At 53.1% G+C, this 18,469-nt stretch overlaps 1 protein-coding gene across 1 annotated transcript in view; it reads left to right on the forward strand.

Moving 5' to 3' along the window:
- The first annotated feature begins 1,164 nt into the window (after positions 1–1,164).
- AP1B1 (adaptor related protein complex 1 subunit beta 1) overlaps positions 1,165–18,469 on the forward strand; it is an 81,522-nt gene continuing 64,217 nt past the window's right edge. Inside the window, exon 1 of the mRNA XM_081801873.1 lies at positions 1,165–1,303. The gene's annotated coding sequence lies outside the window, so the exon portion shown is untranslated. The remainder of the gene's footprint in view (positions 1,304–18,469) is intronic.

Below are 18,469 nucleotides of genomic sequence, written 5' to 3' on the forward strand. Positions count from 1 at the left end.
TAGGCTCCCACAGCCCCTCTGTCTTTCTGACATTCTAGCCCTAACTCTATTCTAAAGTGCTATTTATTTGTTCCTAATGGATCTGTGAGCTCCAACAAGGGCAAGAGCCATCTCTTATTCAATGTTGCTTCCCTAAGATCTGGTACCAGAATGTTAGCTCAGTGAAATTTGTTGTATGAATAAATGCCAATTGGTGGTGACTTCCTATGATTTCTACTCCACCTTATGCATCTAATTATAATCCATCTTAGGGCGCCTGGGTGGCTCCGTCGGTTGAGCATCTGCCTTTGGCTCAGGTCATGATCTCAGGGTCCTGGGATTGCGTCGGGCTCCCTGCTCATCAGGGAGTCTGCTTCTCCCTCTCCCTCTGTGTGCTCATGCTCTCTCTCTCAAACAAATAAATCTTTGAAAAAAAAAATCCATCTTGGATTGCATTTCACAAGCCAGAATCCAAGGAAGCCAGGCTAAAGGGCCTCAGAGAAAGGAGGAGGAAACTGAGGCCCAAGTGGTCAGTGGCAGGTCCGACTCCCAGCCAGTCGTTTCACTGCAGCTGCCAGCTGCCTTGTTTCTGGTTCTGCGGTTGGAGGTCCTTGAGGGCAGGAACCAAGTCTTGGACATTATTTCCTGGCTTGGCAGGACACTTTGTCTCTTACCACAAACATTGCCATTTACCGGGTGCTTACAAGGTGTCAAGCCCTTTATATGTATTTTTCCCACAGTTTGCAACTCTCACAATATACACAGGGAAGGAAGGTACAATTATCCCCATTTAGAGATGAACAAACTGAGGCAAGGTGAGTAACTGCATATTTATCCATGTGTCTTCTAGTTCCTTTCATAAATTTATCCAGGTTCCACTGAAGGCTCACCAAACTTGTCATCAAACCCATTTTCCGGAGCAAGACACCAAGGCCCCAGGACTACAGAGCCATTTCCTGTGCCTCCAGAATGCTTGGCCCACAATCCGACTTGAAATCTATTTATTTGACAGAGAGAGACACAGAGAGAGAGGGAACACAAGCAGGGGGAGTGGGAATCGCGCTGGCAACAGCGCCCCCTGCAGGCGGCGATGGCCACGCCTACGTCACGTTCAGCCCCGCCCCTCGGCGCCGGAAACGTCCGAACAGCGTCCGAAGGTTATCGAGCGCTCCTCCAAAGGTCCGGGCTCCGAGAAGCCGGGCGCACAGCGTTCAGCCCGGACCCGACTTCCCGGCAGCCTTAGTCGCCGCGGCATCGGGTTAGAGGCATCCCCGGGGACCGCGGGAAGGTGGAGGCGGCCTTCGCTGCCGTCGTCTCCTTCGTCGTGAGTAAAGCCCAGACAGACGCCGCGGGGCATCCGGGAGGGCCCGACGCCCACCCGGGAGCGGCGGAGGCGGGGCTCTGGGAGGGGCTCCTGCGGCAGAGGCTCTTCCCTGGGGGACAGTGCCGCAAGCGAGGACTCCGTGCATCAAGCCCTGGGCATGTGTCTGTGCGTCTTTGAGCAGCAACCTCCCCCTCCTTAGACCTCAGTTTCTGCACCTGTAAAATGAGGGCTCGCGACATTTCCGTAACTGCAAAAACCGGGATTTCGTCCATCATTTTCAGAATTCCCCTCCCGCAGGCAAGCATGAGAAATCAGAGCTAGGTCAGGCTCTCCCGTGTGGACGTGCAGAGCTCTGGGATCTCCTTCCCTTGCTGCGTTAGTACTCCTGAGACTGGAGAGTCCTAGCAGTTGGGGACTAGCCCCTTCCTGGTGGACCAGGCGCCCCGCAGCCTAGGATGTGACAAAGATGAGACATGGCCATGCCAATAACAAGTAACGGTGCTAGCTCAGATTTATTGAGCACTTACTGTGTGCCTGGCTTTACATGAAGCCCAACACATGTGTTATTTCCAGCTCACCACAGCCCTGTCTGGTAGGTACTGTTCTTGCCGTCCCCAGTTGACTGAGGAGGTGTTTGAGGCCCAGAATCACAGAATAGTAACCAGTCCAAGGTTTCCCAGCTAAGAAGTAGCTGAAGCAGCAGTCCACAGCCTTACCCACTACACTGGAGAAATGTTTGACCTAGAAGACAGAATGGCAGACAGGGAAAATGACAAGGGCCTACCAGTATTAATAATATATACCCTGAATTGAGCACTAAATATGTGTTGGGTGCTGGTCTAAGGGCCAACATCCTTTATACTGCTGACAGTGACCCTACACTATAGGTTTTGTTATTTCTACTTCACAGATGAGGCTCAGAGAGGTCACCTCATACGTCTCAGGTCGAACTGCTACTAAAAAATTGGGTTCATCAGTGGTGCATTCTGCCTGCCTGTATATCGCTCTTAGGAAGACCCCACTCTTTTTTTTTTTTTAAGATATAATTATTTATTTGACAGAGAGAGACACAGCGAGAGAGGGAACACAAGCAGGGGGAGCGGGAGAGGGAGAAGCAGGCTTCCCGCTGAGCAGGGAGCCCATTACAGGGCTCGGATCCCAGGATCCTGGGATCATGACCTGAGCCGAAGGCAGATGCTTAACAACTGACCCCACTCTTTAAAAAAAAAAAAAAAAAAAAAGGAAGACCTGACTCTTCTCTGTGTCTCAGTTTTCCCCTTCTGTAAAATGGGAGGCTTGGGCCAGAGGACCCTGAACATTGTTTCCTGAGCTCACATTCTTTGATTTTTAGGTAGCATTGACCTGATGTCTGGAGTCCTGGGTTTGTTCCCAATTATCTGTGACTTGGGAATGCCTTGGCCAAGTCCCCTGTATCTCTGAGCCTCAATTTACCCCCTTCATAAAATGTAGAGACTAGACCATCCTAATTGCAATGGCACCCTCTGGCTTTAATTTTTTTTTTTTTTTAAGATTTTATCTATTTATTTGACAGAGAGAGACACAGCGAGAGAAGGAACGCAAGCAGGGGGAGTGGGAGAGGGAGAAGCAGGCTTCCCGCGGAGCAGGGAGCCCAGTGCGGGGCTGGATCCCAGGACCCTGGGATCATGACCTGAGCTGAAGGCAGACGCTTAACGCCTGAGCCACCCAGGCGCCCCTGGCTTTAATATTTTATGACTGCGGAGGAAGAGACAAGTTGAGGTTCAGCAAACCTTACATCCCCTGAGAATTTCTAGTGAATGTGAATCTGCCCTCTCACTCAGAACATCCCTGGTGGTAGGCTTCCAAGAACAGATACTCTACATGGGTGAAGGGGAGCAGCACTCTCCAGAAGATCAGCAGTAACTGCTGGGGGAGGCTTACTCCTCCAGTGGTTCAGAGCTCACCGCTCAGGTCAGACCAACCCAAGGCTGAATGCTGGCCCTCCCACTTCCCAGCGGGGCACCTTGAACAGTCGACCTCTCCCGTCTGTGCCTCAGTTTCTACATCTGTAAAATGGGGTGCTAATAATACCAGCTTCATTTGAGATCTAGTGGAAAACATATGCAAAAAACCTAACACCATTTCTGGCCTAGAAACCCCTCAATAAACACAACTGTTATTGATTATGTCTGCAGCACCATTCTGGGGACTAGGAGAGTTCCTGAGCTTTGGACGCTGCCACCCTCTACCCCCTGGCACCAAGGTGTTGCTGGGAATGAGGGAGGAGAAGCAGGGTCCTGCTGAGTCAGCAGGGGACCCAGATAAGAGAAACAGGCAGCCCCCACCCCTGAGGTGGCTGGCGTAGGCTGTCATGCCTGTTGGTGGCTGAAGTAGCATTAACGGGCATTCCTGCACGTCCCTGGCTGGCAGCAGCCCCTGGGGTGGCACAGAGGCCATCTGAGGACAGAAGAGGCAGAGGAATTGTGTCACGACCACTGTATCATGTGCCAGGGGCTGCAGCAACGTGCAGGCTCATGGTTCCAGATGAGACAGCTGAAGTGCGTGCCGTGCCTCAGGCTTTTATGAAGCGCATTCACATCTGTAGTGTCCCCAGGACAGGGCTGGGTGACATTGGACAGGATTTTCCACCTGCAGCACAGAGACGCTATTCCTGGGTGCCTGTGGGTGAGCTGCCGGGGGTCAGGAGCCACCAGAACTGTGCGCAGGGTTGTGTGAGTGATTCTCCAAGAGGTGCGAGATCCCCAAAATGTCAGAAGTTCTAGGGTTAGGGGTCAGAAGAACCCTGATGCTAGTAAATGGCTTCGTGTGACTGGGCCGGTAGCTGAACCGCCCACCCCCACCCCTTAAACTCTCTCCCTTCCTTCCCTTCTTTCATCATTCAGTCAACACACATTTCTTGAGGCTTGTTCCAGGCCCAGGCCTGCACTCAGGAATCCCAGCTCCTCTTACCATGAACAAATAAGGAGCCAATTTTATAAGGGCTGCTAGAAGGGCAAGTCCAGCGGCTGTGGGAGTCACAAATTGGGACTCCTGACCCAGCGTGTGTTTGGGGGGCAAGTTGGGGAGACAGGAGGGGAGTCTTGGTTCAGTGTCTGTAGCCTTGGGCAGATCACTAGCCTTTCTAAGCCTCAGTTTCCCCTCTTTCCCATAGGCCCGATGGCGCCACTTTCAGGACGTGAAAGGGGGGTGATTTTCCAGGCCTTGGCCACCACTTGAGACACTGTGAGATCAGACTCGGTTTTGCTGGGTACAGACGCGAGGTTGGATGCTTCTCCACTTAGAGAAGGGCGGCGAGATGGGATGTTCCCTCTGTCTGCCCCCTGGTGGGGCTGGCTTCATGTGTCCACTGATCTTGAGTACTGAGTGCAGCTTGCACTTAAGGCACTGGGAAGAGGCTAGAGCAGGGCCTGCAACAGACAGAGCCCTGCTGGCCTGGACCTCAGAGCCTGAGAGGAGGGGCACACAAGCGTCTCCAGGCTGGGATGGAGCAGGGCGTCATGTTGTCATTCTGGGCCTCTGTTATCTGTGAAATGGGGAAAAAACAGTGTCCCCCGGGGTGGGGCTGGACTGAGGCTCACAGTGACTGGCCCAGCATCTACACGTAATACATGGGAACCATTACTATTATTGTTGATTTCGTTAATATTAGGATCATCAAGTGCCTTTTGTCACCTCATCTCAGCTATCTTGTCACACAGTGAATGGTGTCAGGGCTCCATCTCCCCTGTCCTCTTCCCAGACCATCAACTCCCCCCCCGCCTGCCCCCCAGGGCAGGGCCTGGCTGCCCCTTCCCGGCGCTGCCCTTTATAGACCCAGGCCTGGGGCCTGAAGAAGCTTCTCCTCTGTGCGGCCCCAAACCCCCCTTCTTGCCCCCTTTCTCTAGGACCCTTTCTCTGGGCCTGCGGGTCTGGCCGAGCAGAGAACTGAAGCCCTGCTCCTGACCTCTCCTCCCGCCTAGCTGCTGGGTAAGGTCACCGGGCCACCCCCCAGGAGGCCCTTCTGGGCATTCTGCTCTCACTGCGGCTGGAGCTGGATCTAGAGCAGGCTGAGTCCGACTCAGCATCTCCTCCCACGTCCCTCCCTCTGCGGAGCTGTGAGCTGGGCTGGGGACTCAGCCAGGGCCGCAGCAGCGTCTGCGGCATCCCTGTTGCTGTGGTGGGCAGAGGGCACAGATAGAGGGGCGTGCTTTCCCCTGATGGGTGCTAGTCCCCGCTCTGGACCCACAGGACTGCCTTTCAGCTCCCTTCGAGCTCTTTCCACCAAAACTGCCTGCCAACCACTCCTTCTCCCTTTTTTCCTGGTTCCCATTTGCGGACAGCGTGTCCAGCCTGCTGGGCTTCCCTGGGCACCTTGGATACTGGGGCACGTTGTGTATTGAGAGGAAGGACAAGGTCCCACCACAGCCCTACCGTGAATGGGCTGAGCAGCTCAGAGTGGCTTACGGAATCTCTCTTGCTCTCAGTTCCCCCATTTGTACAGTGTGAATGACCTTGACGGTGTCAACACTGCCATCCATCCTTCTGATTTCCCTTAATCTCTCTCCGACCGTGAATCTTTCACCTTGGAATTGGGTCTCCTGTGTGTCTGAACAGGGGCCTCAGCAACCAGGCCAGGCAAACAAGAGAGAGCTAAGATAGGCTGGGTGATGGGGGTAGTGGAGAAGCCCAGCTCTGGAGCCTGCGACTCCCCTTTCCCCCCAGGCCAGTCCTCACCTCCCTGAACCTTGGTCTCTTCATCCGTAAGATCGGGAGAGTCAGACCTGAGTGTTTGGAGGTGGACCCCTGTGTCAGACAGAGCACTAGCAGGTGGCCATCAACAGGGAGGGGTCTCCTTCCCCTTTGAGGTCCAGCCTAGCCCCCCAAGCCTGGGGCTCTCAAGTTGAGGTCCCTGCAGACAGTGTCAGGGATGGGGGATGAACTAGCACGAGGCATGTTGTGGCCGAGATGGTTCCCCGGGGTGGGGGGGGAGCATCTCTCCCTTCAGGCCGTCTGTGTGATCCCAGATCAGTGGTGAGCAGAAGGTGGGGAGGTCAGAGCAGGCTCCAGCCCTTGGGGTCGGCATGGTGGGGGCATGGGGCTGTCGGAGAGCTTGGCGCCCTGTTTGCTCACTTTTTCATCCACTCAGCACACACTGAGTCAGCATCATCTCCCTGAAGGCCACGGCATGCCTGGGCCTGTGGAGGATAGAACAGAACCGGGCTGTGTGCCAGGCCCTGTTCTAAGCACCTTATGTGAATTAACTCCCTTTTATTCTCACAACAACAGAGTGGGATAAGCACTGTTTGCCTCATTCGGCACAGAGAAGCTAAGTAATTGCCCAAGTTACACAGCAGATAAGTGGTCGACCTGGTGTCTGAAACCAGGCAGTCCTCTCCGGTCAATGACAAAAGCCTCCCCTCCCCTTCCCACTGCCCTCACCGGGGCTGGCTTCACGTCCTGCTCGTTCTGGAACAACCCACTGGGTCTTCCACCTCTGGCCCTTGTTCTTACTGCTACCCCTGCCTGCAGGGCATTTTCTGACCCCCTTTCTCCTCTGACTGACCAACCTCTGGTCATTTCTCAGTGCTCAGCTGTGGGTCACACCTCTTCCAGGAAGGCTTCCTTGGTGCCCTTTTCACCCCAGGCTGGGTTAGGTTCCTCAGCTGGCCTCTCTTAGCTCCCTGTCCCCCCATCCACCACTTCTCTCTCTTGTTGCAAGCATCTATTAATTTAGCTGCCTCCCACCGGACTGTGAGCCCCTTGCCCTCACCTTGGCACCACCCCTCCCATGCCTGCCACCATATGTGGTACAGAGATCACTGGGAAATGTTGAATGACTAAATCTGGATTGTTAATAATCTTGTGAATAGCGGGCAAGTTCTAGTATCTCTGTTTCACAGAGGAAGAAGCCGAGGCACAGAGAGATGACATGATCTGCTCAAGTCGCAGACCTAGTAGTACTGGAGCTGGCATTTGCTGGAATGGCCTCAGTCTTCAGGAAGCGATCTTGGGAGGTGTCAGGGGACTGTGACAGTAGCCCTTGCTTAGGGTCTGACAGACAGATGGTCAATAATAATAATAACTGTATTAATAATAATAATAGAAATCCCATTTTAAGAGCTTTTACTGTGTCTCAGGCCTCATGCTAAGCACTTTGTGTGAATACTTTCATTTATACCTACCTTACTCTTTCCCTATGAACTAAGCGCTATGATTAACTCTATTTTATAGCTGGGGAAATAGAAGCTCAGAGAGGTTAAGTGACTTGCTCAAGGTCACACAGCAATGACTCACCAAACCAGAGCTTACACTTTTTAAATGATTTATTAATGGTTTAAAAATCCAAAGGCCCAAAGGGTAGACAGTGAAAAGTCTCCCTTCCCCTCTTCTCTCCCCAGGCACCCAGCCCCTCCCTGGAGGCAACTAGGATGATTCTCAAGTGTCCTTCAGAGCAGGTTTGTGTGTTACCAGACAAACCTGGGCTTGTGTTATTCAGAGCCAGGCTTAAACCCAACACCTGTGAGATGCCCTGTTACCGCTGAGGCCCAGGGCTTGACACAGAGTGCCCACCATGCCCTGGCAGAGATTTGGGGTCACCAGAAGCCTCTGTCCTCTGCCCCAGGCCCCTCTCCCCACCGCCATTGTGCCTCTTCAGCAGTTGGCTGAGGGCCTGCCTGGCTCTTCTCAGGCTGCAGCAGAGCCTGGGCGTTGGTCCAGGGCCCTGCCCAGCGATGGGGGAAGGACTGCGGCAGGCCCTGGGGGACCCCTTCAGCCCAGTCTGACACTCATTTTATGATCCCTCGCGGAGGCAGCCCCACATGGAGGAACAGCCCAGGCAAAGACAGGGAGGCCAGAGTGAGCACAGGGGGTACGTAGGTGCCATGGTCTTTGTGCACAAGGAGACTTGGGTCTGAGTCCCAGCTCCACCCCTTTCTGCTGTGGAACCCGATGGGCCTCCTTAAGGAGCCTCTGTTTTCTCCGGATACTTGAGGATTAAGAGATAAAGCACCTGAAGTTGCCCCGGGAATGTAGTAGGCCCCCCGCTAGGTTGGTCATTGGCTTGTTTTAATTATGAAGGCCTCTGCTCTGAGCTTTTCCAAACTTCCATCTGACCCCTGGAAGTCAGGGATGCAAGACCCTCAGCCCTTCCTTCCTTCCCACATGCAGAAGGAACTGATGTGAATAAACATTAGGTTGTATTATTGTTGTTGGCATTATTATTACTCTTACTTGGTGCCCAGTTCTGTGATGTCCTTGGGTATGTAGACCCCAAAGACCCCCACCCCTTTCCCACTCTCTGGGTGACACTGAGGGGGAGCCCCCTGGCAGGAGTTCACTCTGTTGGGGGTCAGAGCATCAGGGGACGCGTGCACAGGTTTGAAGACTGGGAGGAAGGCGGCTAACAGGAAGCTGGCTGGGGTTCCAGACTGAGCACAGGGCTGGGAATCGGGTGTCTTGGTCGGTAGCCATGCCTGCCTGAGCTCCAGTTTCCGCTGTGGAATGGTGGTCATCTGTCCTCTCCCTTTAATATCGTGGGATTTGGGATGCTCATGCAGGGGAATACATGAGAGAATATTTGCCACCTGCAAAGTGAAGGTCACAGGCAGGCAGCCCACAGGCTGATGTGGCCTGTGGACCAGCTTCGCTTGGCCCCTCCCCCCACCCAAGGGTATTAAAAAAATTTCATTTGGAGGGGCGCCTGTGTGGCTCAGTCGTTAAGCGTCTGCCTTCAGCTCAGGTCATGATCTGGGGATCCTGGGGTTGAGCCCCTGATCAGGCTCCCTGCTCAGTGGGGAGTCTGCTTCTCCCTCTCCCTCTGCCGCTCCCCCTGCTTGTGCTCTCACTCTCTTCCTCTCTCTCTCTGTCAAATAAATAAATAAAATCTTAAAAAAAAAAAAAAGAATAAAGAGGATTTGAATTAATTGCCATATCAGTCAGAAAAACAGAGCCCACTTTAGAGGAGTCAATAAGGACAATTTTGAAAGACCAAACAGGAGGCAGTAGAGGGGTGGTTACCCAAATTTGTGGCCTGGACCCATGGAGGATGGGCTGGCTGGAGGGCACTGAAGCTTTGGAGGAGACCCTGGCATGCACGGAGAGATGGGAAATAGCCTGACCTCTTCCCGCCTGCCAGTCTTTCTTCAGTGCCTCCCATTGGCTGAACCTAACTAGAATCAGTTGGCAGAGGAGCTTGGGAAATGTAGTTCACAGGGTTGAGCCCCTGGGATGCCAAGCAAAGCAGAGGAAGGGCAGGGAATGGGTCTAAGATCACGTAGCAAATGACTGGTACACTTGTCAACATTTAACAGCTGGGTGATTTAACATAAAAATCTGGATTCATAGCTTTTCCTGAAACACACTTGGGCCCCCTGTCCTGGCAATGACCTTGAAGACTGGGAAAGGAAAGGAAGACAGGGCATGGGGGTCGGTGAGACCCACCTCTGTCTAGTCGTGCTGGGGCACTGGCCTCGGGCAGCCCTGCTGAGGAGTCCTGAGAAGCCTACAGGGTCTCCAGTGCAGGAATAGAGAAGAAGCCATGAGGACCCTGAGCCAGGTGACAGAGCAGGCAGGGTTGGGGGGTGCTGGCAGGGCTGGATTGGCCTCTAGAAAGAGCACATTGGGTTTCCAGGACCATGGGGAACCTTCCTGTACTAGCTCTTGGAGACTCTCTGGTCCTGTGGAGGTTTTGTTTGTTTGCTTTTTGTTTTATTTTTCTTTCTGAGGCTGTCAGGCCCTGTGTTCAGACCAGATCTTCCAGGAAAGCCCAACATGTAAACTCATGGCAGAACTATTCTAGAGGCAGTGGTTGGTTGGCCTGGAGTTTTCCTCTGAAAATCCCTGAGGGGATACTCAGGAAGGGTCTCAGACCTGTCCAAGGTCGCACATGGCATTTGAGGAGAACTGTACTTAAGCCACAGGCCTCAGCTCCCAGGAAGCTGAGAGCACTTGTTCTGGAGTCAGTTGGACTGGGGGGCAAATCCTGGCCGTAGCTCAGTGACCTCAGACAAAAGGGATCCAGTACCTCCCTCACAGGATGTTGGGAGGGGTAGGGGGGCTTATGCTTGTCAGGGGCCCACACAGTGCCTGGGAGTGGGATCGTTGTGGTTACCAAGGAGCCAGTCCCAGGCCTGTAATGACGACCCCCGGGCTGCCCTGTAACCCCCAAGATGGGGAGAACTCCCCAGCTTCCCTCTTCCTCTCTTCCTGCTCCCTCCCAGGCCACACAGCCAGCAGGAATTTGTCCTCTGCAGGGATGTGCAGGGAGAAAGTCTCCTTTTTTGATGAAACAGCGATGAGGTGATGTCTGGGTTTTTTATATCCCCATTGCTGAACTGGAGCCAGACACAAAAGTCCAGGACAGATTCCATTAGCCACATTTGTCCTAGAGGCTCCTGGCCCTGTGGGGACTTTCCAGGGGTCCAGGGTGAGACCCAACAGCTGGGAAGACATTGGCCAGGGCCAATGGAAGCAGGTGCAAGATGTGGCACCTCCAGTGGGGACCCAGGTAGGGTCTTAAGAGTCTTAAGAGTCTGCCTCACTCAAGAGTCTTTCCTTTAAAAGAAAGAGGAGAGAGAGAGAAAAAGACATTGTTACATTTTTCTTCTTGCCAATGTAAGAAGTCCTCTGAGGTGTAGGAGTTACTACTAACCCCATTTTTGAGAATAAAGCGAGGCCTAGATAAGTGAACTACCTTGCTCAGAGGAACCCAGTGGTTAAGTGTCAAGTCATGGTCTTAATCCTGTTGATCTCTTATCACTCAGACTTCCAAAACCTGAGTTCTTTTTTTTTTTAAGATTTTATTTATTTATTTGACAGAGAAAGAAAGAGACAGTGAGAGAGGGAACACAAGCAGGGGGAGTGGGAGAGGGAGAAGCAGATTCTGCACTGAACAGGGAGCCCGACGCGGGGCTTGAACCCAGGACCCTAGAACCATGACCCAAGCCGAAGGCAGATGCTTAACGACTGAGCCACCCAGGTGTCCCAAAAAACCTGAGTTCTCATTATCATTCTTGCTCAACAAAAGGATCAAGGGTCTGGAGACTTTGAGATTGTTGGCGATAATATTATAGGATTATATTTTAGATGTGAAAAAAAAGCCCTCAAAGTAGCATGCATTTGTTAAAAAAATATTCAGTTATAAAAATGTCTGAAGTAGACAGTGAAAGCTCCCATAATCCTACTCTCCAGAAATAAGCTCTGGAACCATTTATGATATATATTCTTCCAGATCCTTTTATGCATTTACAAGTAAATGTTAATTTTTATGGTTTTTTAAAAAAGATTTTTTTAAAAAAGATTTTATTTATTTATTCGACAGAGAGATAGCGAGAGCAAGAACACAAGCAGGGGGAGAGGGAGAAGCAGGCTTCCTGCCGAGCTGGGAGCCCGATGTGGGACTCGATCCCAGGACCCTGGGATCATCACCTGAGCTGAAGGCAGACGCTTAACAGCTGAGCCACGCAGGCACCCAAACAAGATTTTATTTATTTTTTTATTCTTATGTTAATCCCCATACATTACATCATTAGTTTTAGAGGAAGTGTTCCATGATTCATTGTTTGTGCATAACACCCAGTGCTCCATGCAGAACGTGCCCTCCTCAATACCCACCACCAGGCCAACCCATCCCCCCACCCCCCGACAAGATTTTATTTTTAAGTAATGTCTACACCCAACGTGGGACTCAAACTCACAACCCCGAGATCAGGAGTCACACGCTCACCAACTGAGCCAGCTGGGCGCCCCTGATATTTAGGTTTAAAGAAGATTATACATTCTGTTTTGCAACTTGCTTTTTGCAAGTAACAGTAGCTCCTGAAATGCAGACATTCCCAGTCAGGCAGGTGTGGGGCGGATCTGGTGGGGGAAGCGATTGGTAGGTAAAGTTTTGTGCAAAATTGTGTGTTGCGGGGGTGAGCGCTGTTGAGGGACAGTGGTTATGAGCGTCATCAGGATTTTTAAAAAGACTCAGACCCAAGCCCCTTGTTTTTCCAATGGACAGAGCGAGGCTGACAGGGGAAGGGTAGCGGAGTGGGGAGCCCAGCCCCTCGGGATGGCCTTGAAGGGGAACAGCGAGGATGCTGCAGTTGCTTGGTCCTGGGCATCCTGCCCTGGCCCCGAGAGGAACAGCGTTCTGCATGCGGAGCCAGAAGGAGGGTGAGGGAGTCAGCCTTGCCGAGCTACCAGGCAGGGCTTCTGCATTCCCTGCGGGGGAAAAGATTTACGGCCACCAGGAGCTCGAGGTTACAGAGAAAGAGCTTGGTGCAGCACTTGGGGAGAATGCTGCCCACAGTGCCTGCTGTGTGCTGGCTTTCGGTCAGGCCTGGCTCCTCCAGGCTCAGGAAAGCCCTCCAGGGCGCAGGCCTAGAGCATGGGGATGGGGTGGGGTTGGAGGGCGCTGTTGGGATCAGACCCTCCCCCTTCCCACCCCTCCCCAGCTGGTGTTGGGCCCCCAACCTGGAGAGAGGACGCTGAGCACAGGGCCTAGCCAGATTCTTGTTACTGTGCTAGTGACAAGAAGTTACTAGAGAAGGGGCAAAGGACAGGCAGGATGACATGAGGAATTGGGTAGGAGGTCCAGGTGGTTGGAGCTCAGCGGAAGGGTGAGGGAGGAGAAGGCAGAGGCTAGGAGCTTCATGCCGTGTGGAGAGCTGGAGCAGGGAAGTTTCTGAGAAGGGTTCAGGCAGGGGCTGACCATGTCTCAGATGCAATATTTGAAGGCTCCGTCTGACTCGAGGCTGGATCGGGGGAAGCTGGGGATGGGAGGGTGGGGAGGAGGCCACTGCCAGAGGCCACGTGCCACACCGGGTGGAGTGTAAACAGGGCTGGACCACCGAGCCGGCCAGGGGGCTCACACCTTTGGCTTCCTGCCCCACGTCCTGCCCCAGCTGGGCGGACAGAAGCTCAGCACCAAGGTTTCATGCCGGCACCCTCACGACCAGCTGAGCATCACGCCTGCACCTCCAAACCCACCTCTAGCTCCCAGGTGGCTCAGGACGGCGGGCATTCATAGGGTGGGTAATCATAACAGGCTGTGCTCACTTCTCTCCACGGTGTCTCCACATTGGCTCCTGGAGGCCGGGACTGTTACTCTCCCTGGCTTACAGAAGAAGAAACAGGCTTGGGATGGGTTGAGAACTTTGCCCAAGGTCCCAGAGCTGCAGAGTGGTGGCAGACAGAACCAGGACTCAGATCCAGGGTTCCCAGTGCCATTGAGAGCCCCGGAGTCCCCCGCATCCAGAGACCAAACCTGGCCCTGCATCGTTTATTCTTTCACTTGATTGATTGATTGATTGATTCATTCATTCATTCATTCATTCACTCACATTCTCATGAGCCCCACTGTGTGCCTGGCTCTGTCAGGCACTGAGGGGCAGCAAGCGCTCCACTCCCAGGTGCTACCCTGTTTGCAAAGAACAGCAACTTTTGTAGAAACCAGACGGTAGGGACCCAGGAGACCAGGAACACTGCCAGTTCTATCTCTTCATGGCATCTACCAGACACAGATACCAGTGATGTCGTCTTCGAGAACCGTGTCCGCTTGGTACCCAGGCAGGTGAGCTAGGTGGGGGCAAGGGAATCAGCCAGCTCGGGGGTTACGAGGTAAGGGATCAGGCAGGAAGCCAGCTTGGGGGGCAGTGAAGCGACATCTTCCAAAGGGCAGCCCATGGGAGGTTATGAGGTATTCCATTATCTAGCAGGTGAGCCTTGCAGAGGAGGCTCAGAGAGTTCGGTGAGGAACAAATGGGAAGCTCCTGGGGGCAGAGGCTGGCTGTGGGCCTGCTGGGATGGGGTGGCAGAAGGCTGCTGGCCAGGTGAGCAGAAATGCTTGTGCAGCCCCCACTGGGGGCAGCCCCGTCTGGCTCGAGAGCGGAGCCGGGCAGCTTTCTGGGCGACTGGCAAGCCTGCTGTGCAGCTGGGGCAACCTGAGCCTGTCATGAAATCCGAGTCCTCAACCCAGACAGCATTTCATCTCCTGCTTCAGCAGGGATTTACCCAGAGGGTGGAGAGCTGGTGCTGTGGGACCAAGTGGACTGTGGTTCACATCCCAGCCACAGATAATAAGGCATTTATTTTTTTTAATAAGTTATTTTTTTTTAAGATTTTATTTATTTATTTGACAGAGAGGCACGGCGAGAGAGGGAACACAAGCAGGCGGAGTGGGAGAGGGAGAGGCAGGCTTCCTGCGGAGCAGGGAGCCGGATGTGGGGCTCGATCCCAGGACCCTGGGATCATGACCTGAGCCGAAGGCAGACGCTTAATGACTGAGCCACCCAGGCGCCCCAATAAGGCATTTAATATGGAACAATGATTGATGTGCTGTGCTCCCCGCATGCCGGGCATTTGGCATTACTGCTTCTGGTCTTTGTGGCAGCCCTGTGGAGCGGGCATCAGAGGAAACAGGCACAGAGAGGGTGAGTGACTTGTCCAGGGTCACACAGCCAGAAACAGCAGAACCTGAGCTGGGCTCTTACCAGCTGTATTATCTCTCTCCTAGCCCAACTCTTTCGCAGCTGTATGAGCCTCTGTGTTTTCACCTATGAAATGGGGGTGACAGTCGCACCTACACCATGAGGATTAAGGGAGACAGTCGACTTAAATGAGTTTTGTGTGGAGTCTGTGGAGTCTAGCACATAATGAGTTCTTGGCAAATGGTACGGTTATCATCTTTGCCACCATCATCACCATTATTACTGGTGGGCTGGAAGCCACCTGAATGATCATCTGATCCAGCCTCCTCATTGTACAGATGGGGAAACTGAGGTCTGAATAGGGGGTGATGGATCACACAGTTGGTGAGCAGGGAAGGAGTATCAGAAATCCTCATGAGTTGGGCACCTGGGTGGCTCAGTTAAGTGTCTGCCTTCAGTTCAGGTCATGCTCCCGGGGTCATGGGATCTGGGATCGAGCCCCTTGTTGGGCTCCCTGCTCAGCGGGGAGTCTGCTTCTCTCTCACCCTCTGCCCCCTCCCCCCCACTCTGCTCTCTCTCAAATAAATAAAATCTTAAAAAAAAAAAAAAATCCTCATGAGTCTGAGGCCTGCCACCTTCCAGCCTCCCCACCCTGCATGATGATAGCCTCAGGCCTTTCCATGAGTTTAGCCCCAATGGGGGTCCCAAGGGGCACTAACCCAGCTTTGTACCTCCAGCTACCCAAGGTGGGTCAGATGAGCTACAGCACCAAGAGTTCCTATACATGTAGCTGACTGCCTTGCACAGGGAATGTGCCCTGCTCAACCTTGGAGAACCCCACTCCTCTACCCTGGATTCTTCCTCTACGTCACAGCCTAGGGATTATCACCGCCTCTCGGGACATGGCTTGAGAGCCCCCTGGTGGCCATCTAGGGCTGAAGCTGCAGAGTCTAAGTATCATGGAAGTCCAGCTCAGCCCCAGCTGGGAGCCCGGCTCCCATGTGCCTCTTAACCCAACTGAGTTCTAAAGCAGTGTCCCAACCTGGATACTGAGGTCCAAACTCTGCTCCTGGGGAGCACAGGACTCCATCCTGGTGGAGGGTGTTAATACCCACCCACAGACTCCCATCACCCGTTTTGTCCCCAGGGTGCCCCCGTTCCCGGATGCCCACTTACCACAGTACCCCATGTGATACAGAGGATCTGGTTTTATGTAGGATTCTGGGTTACCTTTTGTTCTGCTTGGCCCACGGGACGGCAGGTAACTGCAGCTTTCTGTTGTCAGTGCCAGCTTGGCCAAAGTCTCTCCTCCTCCAGCCACACATGGCTACAGGGAAGTTAGGAAAGTTGGACTCTGTTTGAGTGGGTCTATTAGGAGGACCTCACACTGACAGCCTTTGGAGGCCCTGAGCTCTAAGAAGCTGCCTGCTCTGAACCAGTGTCCTTCCTCTGGTTCAATCAGGGTTCAAGCAGAAATACCAGGCCATAGAGAGTTCTTTTGATTTGTCTCAGAGTTTTGAACCTGGGCGATTATGGGAGCTGCTTAAGCGGTGTCTGGAAGGATGTTGTCACTGAGTCTGATGCTGGAGCTTACAGACAGGCAGGCTGTCAGGAAGGGCAGGGGGAGGGTAATGTAGGGGAGGTCCAGAACATCCCGGGATCCACAGGAATGAGCTGGAACCCATGTGGGCAGACTGGAACCCTGGTTGGTTCTTGCTGCTGCCAACCTTGATGTGTACGTGGGGGTTCTGGAGAAGCCAGGATCCTTCTCACACATCTAACACACACCTGGCTTAGCAGGAGTCAGAGCCGAATGCCGATCCCAGGGTAGGTGGGGGAGTTGCAGACCTGTCACTGCCCTGAGACAGGGAAACTGAGGGGATCCCAAGAACAACTGCTTTTTGCTCCCTTTCCTGCTTCTATTCTTGCTAGGACCTGCACCACCTCCCTACACATGCCTCCCGTACAGGTGATGTGTGTCCTCCTTGTAAAGGTCAAGGAGTTGATTTCTTTGGAGTCTTCCAGCACCACAGATAACATCTAAGGAGTGACTGGGCAGGGTCGTCACGAACATTTTCCAAGAGCACTGACTCACCAAGACCCCTGGCTCCAGGGCAGAAGTGACTTAGGAGGACACCTAAACACTCGTCTTTGTTCCTGGATGCCTGAGAAGCCATGTGCACCAGACCACAATCCTCAATAAAAACCCCAGGCCCCCGGCAAAGATGAGACTCACTCTTCTTTTCCTTCCCGAGTCTCGCGGACGCTTTGTTATCTACCCTCTCACTCTGTCTTTAATAAACTCTGCTCTCACTTCTTGGCTCGCATTTGATTTCTATCCTGCACGAAGCCAGGGACCCTCTTGGCTGGTCCTGCGGGGACGCCCCCCTTCCCTGGCCCCCAGGTCCTTGGACCTAGCCAGTCGGCATCAGCCTCATGCCAGCAAAGTGAGCCAGCCCACACCTCAGCAGCTGTAATGCTGGCCTTGTTAGTGAGACTGTGCACAAAGTCACCTCCTGCCTCCCTCCCCAAAGGATCTGAGGTAACTCTTAGTAATTTCTAGGGTAAAGATAATAAAAACAGCAAGCAAACAGAAATTGAAGTAGAGGACTAGTAATCACATAGGAAGAAGAATCTAGAAAGAAGGTTGGGACAGGGATGCTGTGGGGCTGCCTTTGTATCAATTACATAGGACGGGAAGCATGGCAGTTAGTGTCACTTGGGGGCCCTCTAGTGGGCATAGGCGGAAATGATACTTAATTTGTGCAACATTCGTTGATTACGCACCACTGTGGCGGGAGGGTGTAGGGAGATTGTGTGTGTTAGAAGGAGGAAAGGACTTTTTGAAGGGCACACAGTGCCAGCAGCAGGTCCTCGGTCATTTCGCGACACCACAAGAACTCCCAACCTTCTTCTGATTGGATGAAACCCCGTGAGGCAGGTATGGGTGGGGGAAGGGGAAAGCACGGGCCCTACCGTCACCAGCCTCCACTCCCAGCTCAGTCCATTGGTGCCTTGTGAAAGTAGGAAAGTTCCTCATCTTCTCTAGACCTCAGCGTGCTCACCTATAAAGTGAGGGTAATTGTAGCCCCCACCTCTTGAGAATGGTGAAGGTGACATGAAGGGATGGACGTCAAGGGCACATGATGGTGCTTGGCCCATAATTGAGTACAGGGTTCACAAGGAGGAGAAACTGAGGCTAAAAGAGGTAGACAGGCCCGTCCCACATCAGCCAGCTCAATAGGGCAGGTTGGAAAGTGAATAGGACTTGAAGAAAAGTTTTTAAAACACCCTTGTCCAACCAGGAGGTGATGTTGTTGTTAGCAATGGTGTATTTGTTGGGAGAAGTCAGTTCTCTATCCAGGCGGGCTTGACCATCATAGGCTCTGTGCCACCCTCCTGAAGCAAGGGGCTCCTCCTGGGCCTGGGGTCTCAGAGGACCGGCTGAGAGGCGCAAGACCCAGGTGTGACTGTTCTAGCCACAGCTGTCAGGATTTGATGAGTGGGACTCAGGCAGAGTGACCAGTTGGCTTCGGTGGTGGGGGTAAAGAGGGAAGCCCCTGAGAGGCTGCCCCTCCTCTGCTCTGGCTCCCACCTCTGCAAACCATAAGTATCCAGTCTTTGACATTAAGCTGTGCCTTAATATAGTAGTACTATATTTTTAGCTCTCCTGCCAGGCAGAGCTGTGAGTGAGGAGACCCAGGCCCACAGGGAAGTGTGCCTACTGGCCTGTTTTCTCAGTTTTACCTGGGGACAGTCATGGAAACTTAAACTG

This window comes from Leptonychotes weddellii, chromosome 13 (assembly GCF_054177405.1).
Source record: "Leptonychotes weddellii isolate Sample4059 chromosome 13, ASM5417740v2, whole genome shotgun sequence".
NCBI lineage: Eukaryota > Metazoa > Chordata > Mammalia > Carnivora > Phocidae > Leptonychotes > Leptonychotes weddellii.